Here is a 25,088-nt window from a genome sequence, read left to right as displayed (position 1 = left end):
TTTTAGGATTAAAAACACTTCAAAGAAAATTTGAATTTACAGGAAGATACTTTGGGGTAAATTCTCTCAAATCCTCCATAGGGTATAAATTTACTCTCTTCTGTCAATAGAAGTAGAATTTCCTCAAGAATATTAAATAAGTCACAATGTCAAAATTGCTGGAACTTCAATTACACTATATAATCCACTTAATTTTTTTTTTTTTGAAATTAAGAGGAGCATTTCTCTCAACTAGCCCAAGTTTGTAAAATTTTACTTGGGTACTAAGGATTAGAACACCATAAAATGAGTTCTCAGCCTTTTCCAAAGTTCTCAATATTTTTATAATCAATCTGAAAAGAAGTCACTAGGTATAGAATACCTTCTGTTCGAATATGGACAAAAAATGTACCCCCTTTTATGACAGGGTAACTAATACGGAATAAATACTGGATACCATTTTCCATTTTTGGTTTCTGACATGAAGAAAAAGTGAAAAGATAACTATCCTCGCTAAGACTTACAGTTCAAAATACCTCAAAAGCCGAGCTGGCAGCTGGCTTCTCATGTTTATAGAAAAGCTAGGATGATTCAGCCTGAGCTCAGAGCTCAATTTAGATCACAGCATCTGGATTCAAAACACATGTGAGATGTGGCAGTCGATTTTCAGGTCATGACTGATCCAAGACAGAGATTGCAGACCACTCACCAGCATTATTCCAAACGGAGAAAGTGCCCGAGAGAAACAGAAATCTCAAAGGTATTTGGAAGCCCACTGCGAACTGTTAGGGAACAGGTAACATCAGCATTTTCTGCATCCAGCAGCTTTAAGCAGGTGCCACAGAAGCCAAGGGTAAGGCGGCCTGAGGATGACACTGAACAGCTTTGTCATGACATTCAGCTTTGCCATGGTCAGAAAACATCCCTCACCCGTGACTTCTTTCCTGAAGTGGCTATTGTTCAGATTAAACTACGGGAATCTGGTAATAAATTAGAAAACCTCTGACAGCACATACTTCCTACTAAGATCTGTGTTTAACTTTGCTTTGTTTCAAAGAGAAAAACTATAGTAAAGAAAAAGGAAAAACAAATGTAAATGCATTTTTTCTTGATGAGAAGAAATCATAGCCACAGTAATTCTAATATAAACTACACCATGAAATCTAAAAAAAGAGCAGAAAATCCCCAAGCTCAGTTTCAATCTCTATCAGAATTCACCTTGTGCCTTCCTTGATTTTCCTTGGATATGATATGTCCAGATGTGGGTGATTCTGCAGCTACGGATTTTATGTGCAATAAAATAATGCTTCTCCTGCTGCTTTTCCTCACCTATCCCCTCCCCCATCCCTCTTCCTCTCTCTCCTTCTTGTCTCTTTGTTGTGAATGTCAGGGCTGTCAGTGTCACAGTCTGACATGATTAGCGTTTCTGACATTACACCAAGAAGCAGACAGAGAGCAAGGAGAGCGGGTGGAGGGGAAGGCAGTTATGAGTAGCCATTTAAAGAAGTCCAAGAAAAAAACAAGGCCAACCTCCTTTCTCTGAGGTTCCCTGATTACAGGGCAGTTTATAAATCACCTTGGATTTTTCTCATTTATCTTATTAGTCTGTTTTCCTGTTCCTCTGGAGATTCCTAAGGTGTGGATCTATTCTGTGAGATCAAAGCCAGCGGCTCGGCTCTAATAACAGATAAGACAGAATTCGTGATTCAGCGGATTCTAAGGCTGTGAAGTGTAACAATCAGCACACTTTGGGAAGATAGCGCCAGTCCATTTCGAGTATTGATTCGCTGCACTTTGTTACTCTAATGATGTTATCTCATTAAAAGAGATAAATGCCCCACTGTTCTTCTAAGAGCTTCTGCTTCTTACTCTTCTCTCTTTTTCAACAGCATGGCTCTCAGCAGCAGCATATTAAAATCAAATTGAAATCCAATGCAAGGCTTGGCTACAGAGCTGCTTAAGGTATCTTTTTAATTGCTTTTTCCTACTCTCAACCCCCTTCCAGCTCCTCCACTACAGTCCTTCAAAGAAACAAGCAATATAAAGAGAAATAGATGTAGAAAGTAATCATAATAGAAAGCATTTTCTGAGTGTCTGTTACATAGGGACTCCACTGTGTCAACCTTTAACGTATTCCTACCTCGTTAGATACGTAGAACAATCCTCAGTTTGCAAACAAAAAAACAGAGTTTGATGTTAGGTAACTTGCCCAAGATTATGAAGGCAGCGAGAGAATGAGCCACAATTTGAACAAGGGTCCATCCAATGCAAGTACTTTTTTTTTTTCAATCTCCATTTCATTCATGGAACAAATAAGAAAATATGATTGCAACTTGATTAGAATAGGTGAAAAAATGTAAAAGAGGGTAGCAATTATTATTCAGGTTTTGTTTCAACAGATTTATTATTAAATAAAAAGGTAGCAATTTTTCATAATGAACGTTTTATACATTATTCCTTTGTGTATCAGGCCTCTAAAGTACACATTATTAAAGTCTATTAAAGTCTGTATTTAGCATTACTAATGTGCCTTTGGGGAAATTATTACAATGAAACAGCATCAGTCTTTCACAAAATTTCAATTGTTTAATATTCCTTTTCTTATCTTCAATACACATGTCTAATTTTAGCTATAATCAGACCTCATCCCAAATGCCATAATCCCAGCCTAGAGCTGTCACAGCAAACTGTTTATGAGTTGGATTTAAGAAATAACAAGAAACGTAGATATTGTTAATTTCACCCAACACTTTTTTTTTCATGATTGGTTGCAGTTTTCCTAATGTTCTAATTAACAGGTGCTCCTTGATCACTATGACATGTGAGGATACTTTATCTCTCTGGCTAGGGTTGGTTATCTTAATTAATTGCTTATATTTATATCTAACTGAGACTAGCCTCAAGATAATGCCACTCTATTAAAGTTTGAGAGTGGTAAGAAATTATAAAACTATTCCACTAAAAAAAATAGAAAAGAAAACCAAATAAATCAGAAGAACATATAAACTATGATTAGTCAAATCAAACCTCTGCATTTAAAAGTAAACATCATTTACTAGATGTCTACTAGACTAGAAATATGTGTCTTCTGAACAGTAACTGAGGAGTTTCTGCAAATTATGTATTTATGTATTTATTTTAAATAGGCATCTCTACCTTTTTTCTAGTACATTAATTTTATCACACAGTATGAAATTTTTAAAAAACAAAGCCAATGATGTACATATATTCAAAAGCACAATGTTCTCTGAAAATACAGAAAATACTGTTAGGCTTATTTTACGAAGACAAAGGACAATAGGAAGCTGGGAAGAATACCAGCAGCTATACGTTATAAGGCCTCTGTATCACACAAATGAAGGGAAAATAAAGCCAATCTAAAGTATTACGTACTTAAACTAATAACCTGGATTGGAAGCAATCTTTTCATTATAAATTTCCTTTCATATACAGCAATCCCACTGAGGTGACACCTTTGTAATATCAGGCAAAAATCAACTGTTAATATTCTAAAGATGGACAAACCACAGATTAAGTACCTAAATAATCATGTTTCTAGTCACCAATTAACTAAGTAGAATTCTCTTAATTGTATCTATTAAGGCCTACTAATTGAGAGAAAAAGGGCAAAGTTGAGGACTTGGAGAAAGAAGACAGAAACATTCGTCTGCCTGATTCATAAAGGTCAGAATCCTCTGGCCGCTGTTGTAGGAAACCAGCCATCACCAGTCACAAAGAAAAAGGCAGCAGCACACTTTGAGTATCCAAAGGGCCTCTTTACTGGGCTTGTAAGGCTCTTGTGGGCTTAGTCCAACATGATGATATAGGACAACAACCTACCTGTTCAGTCAACACGCAATTAAAACTCCCAATGAAGGATGGCCCAGGGCAGTCCATTGGTATGGGGCAGGGGGCGCAGAGAAGTGAAGCCTGTTTTAATTAAGAAAATACTAGGCACTCCTCTTTAAATCCTCAAAAAATGAGGATGAACAAGATTTCAAAACCAACAATCATGATGTATGTGAAAGTACTAGCAATGAGAATGAAGTGGGACTGAATATAATCTTTCCTACAAACGAAACCTGTTTGATGGTGTAAGGAAAATGGATGAGCTGTGGTCAAGAATAGGCCGAGGCAGACATCTAGTCCAGCATGACTCAGCGAGTTTGGAGTGCAGGCACACAGCTCCACGTGTTATGTAACCATGCCATGTGAGGTGCATTAAGTAACCACTCATGTGCGCTCATGCTTGACTCAGAGCCACTATTGTCTGTAAAAGGTATAATTACCCTGCTAACGCTGTACATAACGGCTTGCACTCGTGGCTCGTCCCCAGGCTTGCGCCCATGGCTTTCTTGTGCCCATGGCTTGCTTGCGCCGACAGCTCCCTTGTGCCCAGAGAGAGAATAAAGCCATGTTGAAACGCCCCATGATTCCTTGACTGGTCTTTCAACTGCCTGCCACTCGTCCACCGACTTTCCTCCGACCTCAGTTAGAACCTGACAGATGGTCAGTAGCTGTAGACGTATTTCAAAGAAGTTATCATGATTCACAGCTAGGCTTCTCAGACTTGAAATTATATTACAGTCATGTCAAAACATATCCTTTCTTCTCTGGGGCCTATAGAGTCTTAACACAAACACAAAGTTCAGCTTTTCTATTCTGAAGCCTTAATTTACCTCCTACCTGTTCAGACTCTCCTTCATCTTTTCTGACATTATCAGGAGATGTTATGTCAGGCCACATGACCCCTTCACTCAAGACAAGGCATTGCCATGTCCATATGACACAGTAGTGGGTGCACAGAGTCTCAGAGCTAGAGCTCACTTTGAGGTGCTCCAGCACAATCATTCATCTGATGTTCAAATTCTCTGTACAAAAAGGTTCAGATTTTCAAAATAAGCCCTGGAACATGAAGACTGTGATATGGTTTGGCTGTGTCCCCACCCAAATTTCAAACTGCAGCTCCCATCATTCCCACATATCATAGGAGCAACCTGGTAGGAGGTAACCGGTAACTGAATCACAGGGGTGGATCTTTCCCATGCTGTTCTTGTGACAGTGAATAAGTCTCATGAGATCTGATGGTTTTATTAAGGGGAGTTCCCCTGCACATGCTCTCTCTTGCCTGCTGCCATGCAAGATGTGACGTTGATTTTGCTCCTCCTCACCTTCCACCATGACTGTGAGGCCTCCCCAGGCATGTAACTGTGAGTCCATTAAACCTCTTTTTCTTCATAAATTACCCAGTCTCAGGTATGTCCTTATTAGCAGTGTGAGAACAAGTTAATACAGACTGCTTCTTGGAGAAGTAGGCACCAGCCAGTGCTTCACCACACACTGCTCTGAGATTTGTTGGTGAGCCATGCAAATAAAGAGAGAACAACAGAAATACGTTTCTGGTTAGGCAGAAAGGAGGAGAAGAGATGGGACTGAAATAGAAGCATTACTGTAGCTCCATAGTCAAGATGACTGTGTAGAGAGAAGTCTATCTAACTTAGGGAGCAATCCTCTGGAATGTATGTTTCATACACATTTATACAAACACACATTATATGCATGCACACATTTTAAAGGCAAATGGGCATAAATATATTCAGTTAATTCTTTTAAATTTGTCTTCTCTCTCTTTCATGCCAAAGCAACCCTCTACTCAATTACACGGTAAGTTGTATTTTAAATATGCACTTCCAGACCTCCCAGAAGGGAGTTACAGTGCTATTTTCTTCCTGAAATATCATGAATTTCCCAGTACAAGGCAGGTGGAGACAGAGTCTGGAGGTCTAACTTGGCCTTTAACATTTCCACGAACCTCACATTTGACAGGACTCAATGTACATGTAACAGAGGGGCTACAGTGGCCTGGTGCCAGCAATGTTTCTTTTTGGCTTCACAAACTCTATAAAAATGAAGTTTTTTTGAAGAGCTAAGGGAAATTATATCTTAAAAATGTAGAAAGTGAGAACAGAAGTGCTACAATGTCCAAGGGCACTCACTGACCAGGACTGAGGGTCCAGATTCTTGTTAGAGGAAAGCCTGCCACATATAAGACATAGGCGCAGTCTAACTCAGTGGTTCTCAAACTCATCTCATGGCCCTTTTACAGGCTCACAAATGATCGCAGACCCTAAAGAGCTTTTGTTTATGTGAGTTATTTCTATCAATGTTTACCATACTAGAGGTTAAGCTCAAGAAAGTTTTGGAACATGAAAACATACGCACACATCCCAGAAGTGATGCCATTGCATGTCACAGTCTCTTGAAACACCACTGTATAGACAAGAGAGAAAGGGTGAAAAAGGTAAATCATATCTTAACTTTTATCTTGCAGGCAGACACCCTGAAAGGGTATAAGAGTGTCCCTCTCAAGGGTCCCCAAACCATAGTTTGGGAACCACTGGTCTAGTTCAAACTTGTACACATAAGCAGTGTCTTTGAACACGTAAATGAAGAAATGGCACAGTACTGAGTAAAAGGATGTACTGTTCATTTTAAAAAATTGAGCCACTGAATCAAAGGATGGCATCTTTTCCTAGAGCATTTCTCTACTCACTACTGCCCCCAAACCATTAGTATATTAAAATGATCCTTCCTGGTAATATGCCAAGCAGAATGACCCTAGGTCCAAATCTCTGTTTTGACCACTCTGTTTTCTATCTGCTTACTAAAAATCTTCATCCATTTGCACCTCGAATGCAAAACAGCTAAAATAGTACTTATTTTTTAAATGTTTGGTTTCTTTTCTAGTTGTTAATGAAATACACAAATATTGTAGAAAAGCTGAAAATACCAAAAAGTATTTTTTAAAAAAGAAAGAAATGTGTCCTATGTTTCCACCCTCTGGGAAAGTCATGGTCATCATTCTGGGTAATAGCCTTCTGGTCTTTTTATCATGCATATTTTAAAAATGCAGTGAAGTTCATATTTTTTTTTTTTTTTTTGAGACGGAGTCTCGCTCTGTAACCCAGGCTGGAGTGCAGTGGCATGATCTTGGCTCACTGCAAGCTCTGCCTCCCGGGTTCACGCCATTCTCCTGCCTCAGCCTCTTGAGCAGCTGGGATTACAGGCGCCCGCCACCACACCCGGCTAATTTTTTGTATTTTTAGTAGAGACGGGGTTTCACTGTGGTCTCGATCTCCTGACCTCGTGATCTGCCCGCCTCAGCCTCCCAAAGTGCTAGGATTACAAGCGTGAGCCACCGCGCCCCGCCGTGAAGTTCGTATTTTAAAGATACTTAGTATATTTTATTTTAAAATATTTTTAGTGTGAAAGAAATGCACATTGCTTAAGAAAATCTAGAACATACAAGCAAAATAAAGATAATGCTCATAATATGTTGATATGTATAAGCAATCTTTATTCTGTGTGCATACTGTACCTTTTTTAAAAAAATGAAATAATGATCAGACTGCACATACTGTTATATAACTTGTCTTCTTCGCAATTTATTTAGAACATCTTTTTATGTCACTCAGTATTCCTCAATCCCTCCTCGGCATTTTCATTGTACAGCTGTACTATGGTTATTACCTTCAAAAATTACTATTTTAAGAATATTGTGATGCACATCTTAGCTAAACTTCTGCACACATCCATGGCGGTTCTCTTTGAGTTAATGTTCTAGAAATGCAAATTCTGGGACAAAAGGTGTGTCAATTTTTTAGGAGTTGATATACCTTATTTAAGTCCCCTTAAGAAAGGTGTTCTTTCACTAACTGTGTATGAGAGAGCCTGATGTTCCCTATTCCCAACTTCACTGGGTAAATGTTACAAATCCTCATCAATTGTATAGGTGAAAATTTCTATCTCATCATTTTAATTTGCATTTCTTTGATTGCTGTTAAGATTGAACATTTTTCTTCCATTTTATTGATCATATTTCTTTCTTTGTTGGTCTTACCTTTCTGTTCTTTGCCCATTTTCTATTAGTGTAATTACCTTTATCTCATAAATCTATATTAATTTGTAAGAACACTTAATAACTCTTTCTCATATATGGGTAAATACTGCCCCAGCTTGTCTTTTATCTTTTAGAACAGTTCAGAATGTCTTTTGATTGAAAGAAGTTCTGAAGTGTTATAAAGCCAAGTACATTCTCTTCCTTGATAGTTCCTGACACTAGAAATTAATAAGGCCTTCTTTATTCTAAGATCATTTAATTTTTAGTTGTATTTTCTTCCATGTCACTAGTTTAAACCTTGCAATAGCTCTTCAAAGTCTGCCACAAGGAGGACCTGGCCAATGCCTTCAGAAAAATGACTGGTAAGGCTTATTAAATATAGATTGGACATTTGGTGAAACAAACCATTGAGGGTGTCCTGGAAAGGAGAGGAGAGAGATCTTTTATGTTTATTATTTGCCAATTCCTTATGCTACCTCCAGTAGCTCTGTTAACTTGCTCTTTGAGTATAAGAAGTTTAAAATGAAAAAAGTGTTGACATTAGTTTTATGTTAAAATATTAAACCAGTGGGTATGATGACTCTTCTTACCTTTGCCAGAACGGCAGCTGTCTTAGATAGAAAAGACCTTTGTTATATTCACTAATGTATTTCTTGCAAGCACAGTGCATGGCACATAGTATGCACTTGACAAATATGTGTTGGAGCTGATGTTTTACCAACTAGAGCTATGTATATGCCAGGTTTGGGGTGAGCGAGGCACGGATAATAAAGTCTGGACTTCACAGCTTCATATGAAGGAGGTGCAATGTAAGAAAAACTCCAGATGAAGGTAGAAACTAAATTTCAGTTTTACTTTTTAGTTCACTGTAGAGATATTGATCTGCGTGTAAACATGAAACTGCCTCAGACCTGGGACAGTAGGATGTGGTGCTGAATACTGGAAAATATTCAGAGAAAAAAAATTCTGCTAGGCAGATCATTAAGCAAAACAGTGGCATCCACCCACTAAAAGAGACAAGAGGCACTACTCTACTTCATTTTGATGTTTTGGCATTTGTCCAAAGCAATAAAAATCAGATCCGGCTTGATCTGAACATAACAAGGAAGAAACAGTTCTCAAGAAGATTCTTTTTCACGATGGGGGAAGGGAGAGGGTCATTTTGTACAATAATGAAAAAATCAATTATTTTTCAATCAGATGGAGTGTCCTCATAAATTTAAAGCACAGAACAGCATGTGACATGCCTTATAAAAACAATGACCACAAGGGAGACGAGTAAAGGATCATAATCCTAAGGTTGCTACTAAGAAGGAAAGATCTTACAAGGGGAGAACAACACTTTTCTTGCTAGTGTGTTTTCTGTGAACGTACGAAGTAGTCGGTATGCACTGAATGTACATCATCCTGCACAATTTGCCTCTACAGAATCCTGTTCAATTGGCTTCCCATTTGGCTATGGCTTTTAAGTGATACACTGAAATCTTTTCTCTATAGCATGATAATGCAGCAGTAACACAGATAAACCCAAAACTGGCAAATATACTATATGTAATATATATTTATACATATTAGCAAGAAAATAACCAAGAAAGTAGTAGAAATAGTGTTGACAGAATTTAAAAGTTAAATTTTGGCCAGGTGTGGTGGTTTACACCAGGTGGCTTAATCCCAGCATTTTGGGAGGTTGAGATGGGAAGATTGCTTGAGTCCAGGAGTTCCAGACAAGCCTGGGGTAACATGGTGAAATCCCATCTCTACAAAAAATACGAAAATTAGCCAGGTATGTTGGCACACACCTGTCGTCCCAGCTACTCAGAAGGCTGAGGTGGGAGGATTGCTTGAGTCCGGGAGGTTGAGCACTACAGCCTGGGTGACAGAGCAACACCCTGTCTCTCTCTCAAAAAAAAAAAAAAAAAAAAAAAAAAAGTTAAATTGCAATTATGAAGTTTTTGATCAACATAAAGATTGGAAAGTCAGCTCTTGCAAAAAGCTGCGAAGAATGTATGAACATTGGAAAGATGGTCAAGTCTGCATGAGGGTTTGGGAGAATGCATACCCTGGGAAAATATGTGCCCCACAATTTCCTTAATACGTAAGGCTCAGAATTTACAACCATTAATGCCTGTTTACAAATTTAAAAGGTGAATAAATAAATATGAGGCTGTCTACTCTGTGTAAACCCATGAGTCTGTTATCATATTGCATGTACACTGACATATTTCCTCTAGACTGGCCTCAGGGATGACAGCAGATTCATGACGGGCCTTATGCGCAGGAATGCCCTCTGTTTCTGTTTTCAGCCAGCAGTGATACACCAACACGCTAGCTATCCGAAGGCCAGAAGTGCACCCTTTTCTAGTGTTTCCTCAGACCCTGGCAGAGACTGGAGTTCAAGAAGGTGAGGAATGAAGGCCCTACCTGGTGGACAGTAACTCATGAGGTATCAGGGTAGTCCTGTTAAATTAGTGCAGCCAACCGCTAATCCCTTTGTGCCACGGGGTTTGGGGATTCTGTGTTTTCTGGAGGGATGGTCCGCGATGGATTCAAAAGAGAGCTGTCAATGTCTAACTGCAATCAGCATCGCCCTGGCACTTCACAGGAATAACAATGACCCTAGAACACCAGGGCCACCCTCCATCCGTACACTTCCCTAACTGAAGTGCCCCATCAGTGAGCTGGGATTTAGGAAGAAAGGAAAGCATTACAGTGTGTGTCTGAGGAAGAGGAGAGTGCACAATTCCAATGTCTCCAACTTTCTAGGAACAAATCCACTTAGAATGTCAGTCACACCCACAACAATATTCTAGCACTCCAACTAACACCATAATTGAGGAGGAGATTCTCTGGTTTTATTTATGCTGAGAAGAGCTGTCTCCTCCCCAGAGAGTGACCTATTCTTTGTCTTATGCCAAGAAAGCCATAAGAAAAATGCTGACCTATGAAGGTGACACATCATGCTTAATCACTACTTTCAATTAAAACAATATAAAATAGAGCACATACTGAGCCACTCAGGCAGAACATAATATCCCAAGCAACAGACACACCTACTGAGACTTGACATTTCTGAGGAGTCTGGTTCCCAGCTGTGTGTGGAGAGTGAATCCATGACATTAGATGTTGGGTTGCTCTGGAGAAACTTAGGGCAAAGCTGTCACAGCAAACTGCATTTGCTGATAACAGATTTCCAAAAAGTTGCCTTAGCTTTTCAATACACCAAACTCCAAATAGTAGGAGCCAAAAGAGGTTTGCAGCCATGGATCTCCCCTCCTCCCCACCTCCAGTCATGACCCTGGGGCAGAACACCTGCTTACTTTCCAGTATTCCAACAGCTCACTTCTCAAAGGCGGCTTAACGCCAAGTGTTTAAGCTGGGGTGGGGTTGAAGTGGGAAAACTCAGCTCTGGTTTCTTTCTCTTTGGCTAAGCTCAGCCAAACGAAAACTCCTCAGAAACAACTGCTTGTTTTTTTGCTGGTCTCTTCAGATAGGATACAGCGGCCAGTGTCTCCCATAAAACTTGCATCTAGGAAAATAGGGTAAGTGCACAGAAGGCTTTTCCAGCTTTCTTCAATCCCTGAAGCTTCCCAGGGCCCTTCTCGCCCATGAGAAGGCTGAGTAAATGACCATGAGAAAAGTCACCACTGGAAGAGCGTCCTTTAGTGGAAGAATTTCAACAAGGTCAATGGAATTTCTAAAGTCTAGAGATCCCATATGCTCTTTTGACAACCAAACCATTAAACAGTGCTGTCCAACTCTACCATAATTCATATAACAGGCCCACAATAACACACCTGTTTTTGTAGGCCTCCAGAAACATCTCCCCCATTTTAAATCCTTTAGTGGCTCATAGGATCTGGCCCTTGCCTCCTTCTCTGGGCTTATATCTGACCACCTTCCACTGGCGTAGTAGTTTTCAACCAAGGGGTAATTCTGTCCCTGTATGGGACATTGGGCAATAATCTGAGGACATTTTTGGTTGTCACAATTAGAGTGAAGGGAAGGGGATGCTACAAAAAATCCTAAAATGCAGAAGACGGTCTCTCACTTCAAAGAATTACCTGGTCCAAATATCAAGTGTCAAGGCTGAGAAACCCTGCTCCAGTCATACCAAACAAACTCTTTGCTGGTCTCTGAGCACACCAGGCTTTCTCATATGCTTTTGTGCTTAAACACATTCCTTTACCTGGAATGCCCTGCCCTACCTTCCCTGTCCAGGAAATTACCATTTCCCATCCAGGATCCTACTCAAATGTCGCCTCCTCTACATTGTCCTTCCCAGATTCCCCAGAGTTGGATGTTCCTTTTTCTGTGCCTCCAGAGCTTCTGCTACATACCTTGTTACAACACACTCACTATTCTGCCCCAAGATAGTCTGCACATGCTGAAGGCATGTCTCAAGTTGTATTCTTTGTTTATTCCCATAGTGCCCATCTGGTAATAAATCGCCACTCACCAATTTAATCAGGGAATAAATAAAAATGGAAAAGATGCACCTTACACTCCCTTGCAACTATGTCTAAGGGATAATAGTGTCCCCAACATAAAAACAACAGCAGTAAATATGTATCAAGTGCTTGTAATGTGGACAGGCACTATATTAAGCACTGGTACATGTAGTAACTCATTTCATCCTTACAATAATCCTATCAGGTAGGTATCATTATTATCAGCATTTTACAGATGGGGAAATTGAGGAACCAAGAAGTCAGGCCACTTGCCTAGGGTCACTGACACTAGCATCTGGAAAAAGTAATATTTAGTCCCAGGAAATCTAGCCTCAGAGTCTCAATATTCCAATATTCATGCCAAGGCAGTTATGCTAAAACCCAGTATTTCAGCCACTCAGAGGCCCCTGGCAAGTATAAATGACACCTCCAGAGGACTACGCAGTCAGAGTAGCCACTAGCACCTGTGACCCTGCTTGTAGGGGATCACACAACTCTCCAACTCTGAAACGCTTCTGGCAGGAGAAGCAACCTTTTCACATCATGGAAAGACATATGCATTCCAGAAAATCATGGTACCGTAAAGGAAATACAAGTGCTGATTCCTCAAAGTACCTCTTACCTTGTTCATGCTGCAGGGATGGGAGCAAGGGATCAGACATGTCACAATGCGAGGCAGCTCTTGAAGATTCTCCTCATTCCTGGAGCCCTCACTTTCTGAAGCAGACAGCTGCACTGTGAATATAAACAAAGAAGACATCCATCAGCTGGTGCCCAGGAAGGCACAGAGCACTGCCATGTCCAGTGCCTTGCTGCCATGATGGCAATGATCCAAGTCTGCACTGTCCAACATGATAGCCACTAGTCAGATGTGGCTATTACTGAGCACTTGAAAAGCAGCTAGTGCAAATGGGGGCTGCCAGGACTCAACAGCTAGAACTTCCACATATTTCCTAGGAAGGCAGTGTACCATAAGGGAATTCAAGAGGTCAGCTTTCCATGGGCCAAATGAACTAAACAGTTCAATTCCCCCCAAACAGAAAAATAGTCCACCATGTTTTTATTCATGCTATTTATTCTTCACATGAAGTTTTTGATTCATATGAATTACGTTTCAGAGTAAAAGGGTTCTTTTTTGTCTTTTTTTTTTTTTTTTTTTGACATAGTGTCTCATTCTGTTGCCCAGGTTGGAGTGCAGTGGCATGATCACGGCTGACTGCAGCCTCAACCTTCCGGGCTACAGCAATCCTCCCACCTCAGCCTCCCAAGCAGCTGGGGCTGCAGGCATGCACCACGACGTCTGGCTAATTTTTGTATTTTTTATAGAGACAGAGTTTTGTCATGTTGTCCAAGCTGGTCTCAAACTCCTAAGCTCAAGTGATCCTCCTGCCTTAGCCTTCCAAAGTGCTGGGATTACAGGTGTGAGCCACCATACCTGGCCAGTTTCAAGGTTAATTTGTCAAATATTAGGGGAAAATATTTTAAAAATGACTTCAATTGCTTAAATGGATTTGTAGCCTTTTCCTCTGAAAGGTGTTTACAGGTGGAACTGAGAGGAGAGCAAAACATCGTAAGGTTCCTGATACTCAATTTGTGTGTTATTTTTTTAAGTTGCATCTAGGAAGGATTTATATATCTGTACCTTCCCATAATACATGGAATTGGAGGTTTAACTGGAACTGCAGTGCTTTTAAAAATGAAAAATACACTATTTTTAATTATAATATATTAAGAACATAGAAAATGTTCAATAGAAAAATAAAAAGGTACTCATAACCCCACAAGCCCACCATAACCATCTTTAGTTATTAGTAATCAGCCTTTGTCTACACTGGAGAATGACATGTCTGCTAACTAAGTTCGGGACATGGAGAATTCCAAAGCTGTATTCCCCATATTAACATCTTTCACTGCTAAGAAAATGATTTTGCAATTTACATTTTCAAAGATAAACTCCTACTCCATGCACATTACTATTCTATGAACATAATATTACTACATTCCTTTTATAAATCAGACGATAGGGAGAGGAAATTGCAAATCACTCCTTGGCTATTTGAAACACAGATTCCAAAGAAAATACCACATTTGGATTAAAAACTTAAAGGTAAGACCTAAAACCATAAAAACCCTAGAAGAAAACCTAGGCAATACCATTCAGGACATAGGCATGGGCAAATACTTCATTACTAAAACACCAAAAGCAATGGCAACAAAAGCCAAAATTGACAAACGGGATCTAATTAAACTAAAGAGCTTCTGCACAGCAAAAGAAACTATTGGCAGAGTGAACAGGCAACCTACAGAATGGGAGAAATTTTTTGCAATCTATCCATCGGACAAAAGGCTAACATCCAGAATCTACAAAGAGCTTAAACAAATTTACAAGAAAAAAAAAAAAAAACATCAAAAACTGGCCAAAGGATATAAACAGACACTTCTCAAAAGAAGACATTTATGCAGCCAACAAACTTATGAAAAAATGCTCATCATCATTGGTCATTAGAGAAATGCAAATCAAAACCACAATGAGATACCATCTCACACCAGTTAGAATGGCAATCATTAAAAAGTTAGGAAACAACAGGTGCTGGAGAGGATGTGGAGAAATAGGAACACTTTTACACTCTTGGTGGGAGTGTAAATTAGTTCGACCATTGTGGAAGACAGTGTGGTGATTCCTCAAGGATCTAGAACTAGAAATACCATTTGACCCAGCAATCCCATTACTGGGTATATACCCAAAGGATTATAAATCATTCTACTATAAAGACACATGCAAATATATGTTTATTGCAGCACTGTTCACAATAGCAAAGTCTTAAAACCAACCCAAATGCCCATCTATGATAGACTGAATAAAGAAAATGTGGCACATATATACCATGGAAAGGTATGCAGCCACAAAAAAGGATGAGTTCATGTCCTTTGCAGGGACATGGAGGGAAATGGAAACTATCATTTTCAGCAAAGTAACACTAAAAGAGAAAACCAAACACTGCATGTTCTCACTCATAAGTGGGAGTTGAACAATGAGAACACATGGACACAGGGAGGGGAACATCACACACTGGGGCCTGTCAGGGGGTGGGGGGCTAGGGGAGGGATAGCATTAGGAGAAATACCTAACGTAAATGATGAGTTGATGGGTGCAACAAACCAACATGGTACATGTATACCTATGTAATAAACCTGCACGTTGTACACATGTACCCCAGAACTTAAAGTATAATAATAAAAAAAGAAAATACCACATTCAGTCATAGCAATAGCATATTTTAACAATAATGTACAACATGAAGAGCTCCTAAAATTCCAACTTTGTAGCATGAATACATCCAGACATCTCCACATGTACATGATGTCCAGGTAATCACGGCTTCAAAGTCAAGAAAATTCAATATCTAATTCTAATTGATCTTAAAGTGACTGAAAAAAAATAATGCATATAACTTTTACTCTTTCGATTTCTGGAAGCAGGTGCTAATAAATTTCTTAGTTTTAAAGTAGAACTTCATACATGCTGTTTCCTTTTCAATGTATGTATCAATCCATTTAAAAACTACAGCCCAGAACTTAACTGGAAAGCTTGCCCAAATGCCTAGCAGAGATGCCTCATGTCACAATTCAATTTCTATGTACACATTGGTATCAACACAGGAAATGTGGGTACAAGAAGATAATAACAAACAGACAAGGATTCTTGAACATCATTTCCCTGAGGAACCCCACCCAGCTCCAATCAGGCCACAATCCCCGTACTCTCAGAACTTGGATAAATAACTTGCACTAAACTGATTACAGATCCCTTCCTGCCCCCGCCCCAACTGTTCTTATGTCATTTTCATGTATGTTGTTTTACAACCGAACCAGGCTAAAAACCCTTTGAGGGAAACATTAGTCACATAGAACGTTTTAAAACAAATGTTACAAGAGTTTTTTCTTTGCTATCGCTCACAGGGCCTAGGATGATACAGACTTTTAAGTGTGGGGTCTTAAAAACAATGTTAGTAATTGTTGCAGTTGTCTTTGGAGTTCTTTTAAAAAGGAAAATCTCTAAATGCCAGGATTGTAAATCTTTTTAAAAATATTAAGAATATCATACAACTGTATAGTACCCCAAACTGTACAATGCACTTTTATATATTAATACTCTCATTTAATATACTAATACCAATCTGGGTGGTAGTTTTCCTAATTTGGAAACCAGACACAGAGAGGTAAAAGAATTTTTCTTGGTTCTTGCTGAAATAAGCAATAGACCCTGGACTAGAAGTGACTTCATTTCAAGACACTATGGAATTAAAGCATGTGAAAGACCACAAATAAAAAATAAACACAACACACACCCCAAAACAACACACATACACACACACGCACAGACCAAGACCACCATTTAACAGAAAACGCCTCAGAGAACAGACGACAATTTTAGAAACTGGGTCAGTTCACTTCTGGACAGCAACCAAAAAGACTGGCCTTGTTCTATCAAGTACTTTCCATCTCCTTTGAAATCGAGAGAACCTTGTTGTTTTGCAGCCAATTCAGTTTATGAAGAAGCTTAGCGAAATCTACAGCTTAAAAAAGGAGACTGCATCTTAAATATAAAGCATTAGGGAAAAAGATACCTGAGTTACTGTGGTGGAATCAAGAATGTTTTCTTTTTTAGTTTATTATTCAGTGTTTCTTTTCATTTTTTTAAAAGCTGGATTCCTCTAGCACTGAACAAAAGGAAACTACAGATGTCTTTAAAGGGTGCCTTGAGAAAGTTAATCCCATAAGCCCCTGTGTGACTTCCACTCAGCTGATCTTAACAGTTGGTTCAATGGTCAATCTTAGACTTCTAAAACTTCTAAAAGGTTAATAAAATATAATTTGTCTTTCCAGGTGGGTAGAAGCGTGGGTAAGAAGAAAAGTGGGCCGGAATTACAGAATCCCAGCACTTTGGGAGGCTGAGATGGGTGGATCACTTGAGGTCGGGAGTATAAGACCAGCATGGCCAACATGGAAAAACCTCATCTCTACTAAAAATACAAAAATTAGCTGGGTGTGGTGGTGCAGGCCTGTAATCCCAGCTACTTGGGAGGCTGAGGCAGGAGAACAGCTTGAACCAGGAGGCGGAGGCTACAGTGGGCCAAGACTGCACCAGTGCACTGCAGCCTGGGTGACAGAGTGAGACTCCGTTTCACAAAAAAAAAAAGGGGGGGGGAGGGCAGAGACAAAGTAAGTCTAAGAAGAAGAGAGAAATAACAAGAAAAGATGAAAGATACAAAGAATGGAGAAAAACAAAGGGCAGGTAAGCAAACAAAAACACTCTAGGTTTGGTAACATGGCCAAGAGCCCCACACTAGCCAGGTCCTCACTATGGAAGGGACCCAGAGATTCGGGCTCCTGGTGACAATTGCACATCCTATGGCTTCTCTGGGGTTATACTCTCATGTCTCAGGTGTCAGCAAATGGGAGTTGGAGAAACACCAGGCCTACCTGATTCACCACTATTTATTTACCATCCCAACCTCCATCTACCATGGAGAGAAGCCTATTTTACCTGGATCACTGTTAATGTGGTATAGAGGTATGCTGAGAATAACATAAGTCACCTTTAACCCTATGCTCTTTAAAGAGAAGCTTGAAAGTGTCAAGGGCTGTGTGTGTGTGTGTGTGTGCACGCGCGCACGTGTGTGTGTTCTCTTGGCCCTTGAAAATGCAACTAATACTGCCAATATTGAATAGAATATGGTGAGTTGGGTTTTTCTCCCCACTCCAACTCCCAACCCCTTCTATGATGTCCATTCTAGAAGCCTTCTGTAATCTCTCTCAAAGCAGGGGAGCTCAGGCACTCCTGTGGGAGACAGACAGGCCAACAAGAACGAGCAGGTCACTCTTCACAGGGTCAAAGGTCTCACTAGCTTTTAGACATCGTGCACCATGAGGCCAGTCTGTGGGATGGACTCTTCCTACCCTTCCCACCACCATGCCCAGCAGCTTAGGCAGAGGGCTGGAGCATGAGGGCCTATGCCAGGCCCAAGAGCTTTTGGAGAAGGAATAATGAAGTAATCAAGGTGAACAGGCTCTGAAGTCTAGAAAAATAATGCTCTTGCATCTAGGACATAGAAACTTGGGAAATCAGATGGACAGGTGACAGCAATATCCCTAATCTCCTCTACTCTATTTTAAGGGGTGGAGTAATTCACATGGCTTTAAAGTTAAGTCTGGACAATCTTCAACTGGAGACTTTCAACTGAAAAAATATAAGGCCATTTTTATTACAGAAAGGCTAATCCCTCCCTTCTACAATAGGGGGCATGGTGCCGGGATTAAAGGATCCAAAGGCAAAGAAGCTAGACTCCTGCCCCCTTCCCCCAGTGCACGCACACCTTCTTTCCAACTGGCTGGTTCATTCCCTGCTACCTAAAGAAGAGGCAAGAGGAACAGGGTGGAGCTTGCCAAGGAGATTCCTGCAGGTCCCTCTCCATCCTCAAAATTACAGCAGATGTGTGGCTGTGGTTCTCCATGACTTCAGTGTCCTTGTCACCCCCACATGGAGGCAGCAAACACACTATAACATGGTTCTGCCCCCAAGAGACTAGACGTTTGCCATTCTGCGTTGCTCCCGTGTGCTGCCTTCACAGCATACCATGGAAAACAGACATTCTAAGCCAGAATGACAAAAGCATCTTCCCATCAAGCATCATCAATAGCCTTCCTCCCCAAGGATAGGTTAGGTAATTTGAAAATGAATGTTCTGAAATTTTAACTAATATATGAGTTGTAGTTCAATAGGAAATGGTGATAAAGAGGAGGAAACAAGAGGATTATAAATTACAAAAGAGAGACACATTGCTGGTAACACACACACACAAATGGTCTGAGAGCCAGATGGGGAGAAACAGAGGCCAGGAAAGGGCCAAGCGTGACAAGTGGTAGAGTGTCCATCACTTTCATATACCCGCTTCTGGCACACAGGCTAGGGGTTTCTTGCACTTGGTCAAATCATAAGTCAGGATATCTAATATTTAGATTCAGGGCTATCACTGTAAAATGTAAATCACAGTCTCCAGTGATTTAGGACTATCTCAATTTAAAGGCACAACACAGAGTGCCCCCGAGAGGTTACTTGGCCTGGCCCACTTCCCTTGCCTAAGTGACTATTTAAACCAGGGGTCACAAATTCAGATGACTGCAGGGGTCAAGAAAGAATGAGATGAGTGAAAGGTCAGGTCTGGGAAGACAGTGAGGAATGGGGCATCTGGGGAGTCTGCCACTTAGCTCTAGCCCCAGCAAAGCAGGAACAGCCCCATGTGCCAAGAGCTTCTGATACTCAAGAAACAGAGTTGAGAGACTGCATAAAATCATTTGCTGTTTTAATGTTGGAAACTCATGCTAATAATTTGGAAATTTTGTAGGTGTTGGGTCTGGTTGGCTAGTTTGCCTCTTCTACTGCACACCTTCTATGTCGCTCAGCGGATTCTTTGCTCCTGTAAACCTAAACCTCTGGGGGAGAAAACTCTCCACCTGCCTTTTGGCCCCCCTGGGTTGTACTGTTAGGGCTTCACTGCCCACAGAAAGCCAGGGAGAAGAGTGGGCAAAGACAGATAGGGGCCAAGTCAGTCTGAATATCAACTCCACCTCTCGGAATGTGATTTTTGGCAATTTACTGGCTCGCTCTCAGTCTCTGTTCCTTTATCCTTAAAACCGGAGGAAATTCTTTATACCTCTTGAGATTATTTTGAGGATTGTTTTGAGCATTTCACGAGAAGAGATCTTGTCTATTTTGTACTAGTACCCAAATACCCAGCACCTATCCTGCTGCCTTACATACAGTAGGCACTCAATATATGCCAAAATTATAATGTTTGGGAAGATCTCCCGTAAGTCCGGCACCAGTTGAACCTATTTCCTTTCATTCTCTCCTCTTCTGATGCTTTAATGTCAATATCCATATCTACTTCTCGCTTGGTCAGAATATTTTGAAATTAAACTTTATAGAAGGCCAAATTAAGAATAAATACTGAAGAGTTTTTTCTTAAGAAGCATGGCATACTTTTAGGTCAGCAAGGCACTATTTGGATACTACTAGCAACAGCTTTTTGTGTACTTCAGAAGAAAAAAAATTAAACACAAGAGATTTCATTGTCTTATTAATAAATTAAGGAATCATGCATTAAGTTTAGCATTCTCAACTCATGTTTGCCAATAGTGCACGCCACTGCATGGAGAGTACATAGTGGCTATTCCAGGTGACTCTTGATCCATTTGTTCACTTTGGATTGAGAAGGCTGAATTATATTCATCTAGAACAAATGTTTACTAACCATGTCTTATTTACCTGGGTTTCTTTGATTTTATGCTGAAAGAATCCCAGAGCCCTCCAAATAATTTCAGCTTCCCTCTCCCCTGGCGGGGGGAAGGAGGGTTTGCTGTACAATTCAGGCAAACATATTTCCCATGATTTGGTGAGAAACTGAAATAACAAACAGCCTGGTGGGTTACTTCAGAGTGACCCACTGCAATGGGAGCACTGTTAAAGAAGCGTTAAGGGGACCAGCTATCTCTCCAATAAAAAGTTTCCAATTAAGGAACTAAAATATTCTCAAGAAGATCTTGGGGACAAGCTATAAGTAGGATCATCACCTTAATTGGGGCCAGTGCTTACAACTGAAACTGCTTAGCAAGCCAGAATGGGTTATATGCCTTGTTCCTCTTGAGAAGAAACGTTCATTAATCTGCAGAAGAAAACTCTATTTGGCCTGATGGGCTCTGCTGAAAAGCAATCTCAGAGGTTCACTGTTAACCTCTGCTTTTCTGGGGCTTAGATTCTGTTCCTTGTTTTTGAAACAGGGTCTCACTCTGTTGTCCAGGCTGGAGTGCAGTGGCACCAACTTGGCTCACTGCAGCCTCAGCCTCCCAGGCTCAATGATTCTCCCACCTCAGCTTCCCAAGTAGCTGGTACTACAGGTGTGCATCACCCCTGCCCAGTGAATTTTTTGTATTTTTTTGTAGAGACGGAGTTTTGCTATGTTGCATAGGCTGGTTTCAAACTCCTGGGCTCAAGTAATCCTCCTATGTTGGCCTCCCAAATCGCTGGGATTATAGGCGTGAGCCACTGCATCTGGCCATATTCTGTACTTCTTATTACCAGCATCTCCTGAGTGCGGCTTGTTCTTTGTGAGGGAGTACCATGTCCCAGGTTGTTAAGCCTCTCCACAGGGATCTAGTGTTTGCCTCCACTATGGCCTAAGGGCTTTCAATGCTCTCAAACCAGTGTCTAACAAAACAGCTGAAGTTATACCATGCAGGTAGTAGTATAACTATGGACCCCAGAGCTATTCAAACAGTGTAATCCTGGGTTTCCATCTCCCTGGTCTGTGCCCCAACACACAGACTTAAAGCCCCAGAGAGACTGGGGAAAATCTTCTTGCCTCCATTTCACAAGCAATTCTTGTGTGAGTATAACCAGCATAGCCCCTAGAGTCTAGGGCCTATAGCTGGGTCTGAAACACTCTAAGGCCAGTGGCATCAATGTCTTCTGGCACCTAGGAATTTTCCTGTCCTGCTTTAAAGCTCATATGTACTTGAAGACATTTAACCAATATTGGTTTATTTTAACCAATATACCTTAGGACTTTTTGGGGTGGGTGGTCAGAAGTAGGCCAGGCTACATGAGCTCAGTATACCATTCTGCCAGAATTGGGTTCCCTAAATGCAATTCTGCCAGTTTAGGTCCCATATGTAGCCAATTCTAGCTGCCATTTAGGCTACAACTAGAATTAAGTTCTTTGTAGCCTAAGCTAATTGCTGTGACTCTTTCACTAACTCATCCTCATTACAGAGTGCCACTGGGGGGAGAAACAGCTTAGGGGTAGCCCAGGCCTTGAGAAACCTACCCTAAGCCAGAAGCAGCAGGTCCAGGCAGTGACCCCAAGGAAACAGGTCACCTTCCTTCCCAAGGCTGCATTTTCCACACCCAACTAAGTCTGCCCTCAGTTCTGTGGAATCTGCCTTCCATTAACTTTTCCATGATTTAGAACCAGATGACTGTACACTGATGTTTTAGTAGAATGAGAGAAGTAGTAGAAAGACGGCAAGAAATGCAACAAGGGCACAACCACCTTACCACATCAGGGATGTCTGCAGGGAGTCACTGTGTTCTCCGACAGCAAGCAGCCAAGAGAACAGCCACAGAAAGCGGCTCCAGCAGCTGACCCTGGGGTCTCCTCTGATCTCATTACAGCAGTTGACACTAGTCCTCACAAAACAAACAGAGGAAATTTATGCCTGCCTTAGCTGTGGAAAGCTCCACATTCCTTATTAACGAGAGTTTCAGCTTCTGAGACCACAGCCGCCGGGATGGGGAGGAGGTCGGCTGTGCTCCCAAGAAAGAACTGTGGCTGCTGCCTTGCCCTCTTTCTGGGGCTGGATATACAGGCGGTAAGCCTGGGGCCTGGGCTCTGTGCTCGGGTGACTAGGGGGAAGTTCCCTTTCTGCTAATGTCAACTTTCCTTGGCTCAGACGGTGGAGTCATTTCCTCTTAAACAGCACTGGGAAACTCACTACAAGGGAGTCTTGAGGGGATCCACCTGCTAAGGTCGGAATTCCAAGAGAGAGGTTGTTCTGCATAACCATACTCAAAAGTACTCTTGCCTGCACCTTCAAAAACTCTACTTAACTTGGAATTCTGACTTAAAACATTATTTCATATCTGTTAATTCAATCTTAGAAGTAACTGAGCAGTCAGTTCATGATGTAAAGAGTGAGCTTCTAAACCAGAGTAAGAAAGAGGAGCAGAAGTTCTGAACCAGAGTGGTTTTGCCTCCCAGGGGACATCTGGAAATGCTGTAGACATTTTTGGTTGTCATGACCTGGGGGAGGGTGCTACTGGCATCTAGTGGGTGAGACCAATGATGCTACTGAAGATCCTACCATGTACAGGACAGACACCATAATCAAGAATTATCTGGTCCAAAACGTCAATAGTGCTGAGATTGGGAAACCCTGACGGGGAGGGAACATTCAGGGATATAGGCAGACTTAAAGTCATGCCAACTCATAATCACATGATAATAATGTGGTATCATGCAACTTGGGGTCCCCAAAATGTAAACAATTAACAACCATAAAAATATACCAGTTCTCTCCTTGAGCAAAGTAAAAGCTGTACCTTACACAGAGTAAGATCATCAGAGTTGCCTGGGAAGAAGTGGAACAGATTCAATGTTGGACTGTGTTATCATCAACATCACCAGTGCCTTGTTTACTCCAGGTCAAGGTGTGATCTGAGTGCCAACTATCAAAATTCAGTGGTAGCTATTAACAGAAGGAGTTTACATGTGAAGTTCTATGGTCACTAAAACTGTCTAAATAACCTAAGTATATATAGGTCTGGAAAAAGTTGCAAAATGTTTCAACTTTTAAAATACCAACAAAATATGAGGAACCATGTTGATGTTGACCTACATTCTAGGGTGGCTAAAAGAAACAGCTGCACAATAGGGTTCTAAATAAATGCAGAATTGCAGAAATGCATCATAATGAAAATAATCAAGGTGACTACTTTGAAATGCTCCCCATTTCTGTTTTTCTTGCTGTTTTCAAATATTCCCTCTCATCCACATGGCATATTTTCATTACATTTGTTGTAAGAATGTACATTTAGATGACCTACTCATTATTCTTTTATGCATTCTTTTACTCCAGCCAAAAAGGAAAAAAAAAAATCCCCATCCAAACAAAGCTAATGCATGGAAACAAATTTGAAGGAAAAAAAGAATTTCATGAATGAGCGGGAGACAATTTTTTAATGGAATGTTTTAAAGGCTTGTGGTATAAACAAGTAAACAAAATTGATTCACTAACATTAATACTGTTTGCCATGATGTAAGAGTTGGTCTTTTTTTAAAATGCCCCAGAAGCCAAAGGAAAATAAATAATGTGGTAGGGAAAAATAATACCTTACTTGGCATTTTGAAGTCATTGCTCAATCCTTCTTGAGCAAGAAAACCATAGTAATGACTTTGTTTTACCTACCGCAATTATGGTACACCTCGCAGCAATCCTCCACAATATTTTCCTCCCTCTGTTCAAGTTCTGCTAAATAATCTCTGGAAACCATTAACCAAGAGCACGGTTCCAATTTTCCTGTTCTCCCTCCCCTGCTGCCTCAGTGTCATGCTGGCGTCAAGACAAAGCAAACTTGTATGACATCACAGAGCAAACTCATTTTCTGTAAACCAGCCCCTTGGTAGTTTACCGCTACTGGAACCCAACGCTGTCAACAGTGTGGTCTTTGTTTGGTGGGTGTTGCTCTAAAAATTTTTTTAAAAAGTTTCCCAACACCTCCTTCTTCTTTTAAACAGAGGCAAGCTGCTGGAGGCGCCGTCCTCGCCTGGCCCGCCCCACTCTGTAAACTAGACATTACCTTATACACAAATGACTCTAGGCATTCCTCAGTCTAGCTGCCTCACTGCAAAATTCCTATGCTCCTCAGCAGCAGGGCAGCACGCATTCCCCTGGCTTCCCCTCTTTCCTCTTCCCCCACCCTCCTCTTTTTCTTTTCTTTCTTTTCTTTTTTTTTTTTTTTTAATTTCCACTGCCTCACTGTGTTTTTGTGTAAATGATCTCACATGACTCAACAAATCCATCTGCCTGAAGCAGGCCAAGTCTGGAGCCCTCCCAGGAGGGAGGAGAAGAATTGCTTTGTGGAAAGGACCTGGAGCTCTGCCCTTTCTCTGGCTCGAATTACCCGCCTGTCAGGCCTGACG

The 25,088-nt window shown here is 40.8% G+C and overlaps 1 protein-coding gene across 16 annotated transcripts in view; it reads right to left on the bottom strand.

The window, feature by feature from the left end:
- The window catches only part of BACH2 (BTB domain and CNC homolog 2), a 367,936-nt gene that overhangs the window by 263,633 nt on the left and 79,215 nt on the right, over positions 1–25,088 (bottom strand). For 13 of the 16 annotated variants that reach the window (XR_010586318.2, XR_012433614.1, XM_065543704.1 and 10 more), the window contains one exon: positions 12,950–13,062. The gene's annotated coding sequence lies outside the window, so the exon portion shown is untranslated. The remainder of the gene's footprint in view (positions 1–12,949; positions 13,063–25,088) is intronic. The other 3 variants (XM_074037447.1, XM_065543703.1, XM_074037450.1) reach the window with 1 other exon arrangement.

The sequence above is a fragment of the Macaca fascicularis genome, chromosome 4 (assembly GCF_037993035.2).
Source record: "Macaca fascicularis isolate 582-1 chromosome 4, T2T-MFA8v1.1".
Classification (NCBI taxonomy): domain Eukaryota; kingdom Metazoa; phylum Chordata; class Mammalia; order Primates; family Cercopithecidae; genus Macaca; species Macaca fascicularis.
This window is presented reverse-complemented; position numbering and strand designations above follow the sequence as displayed.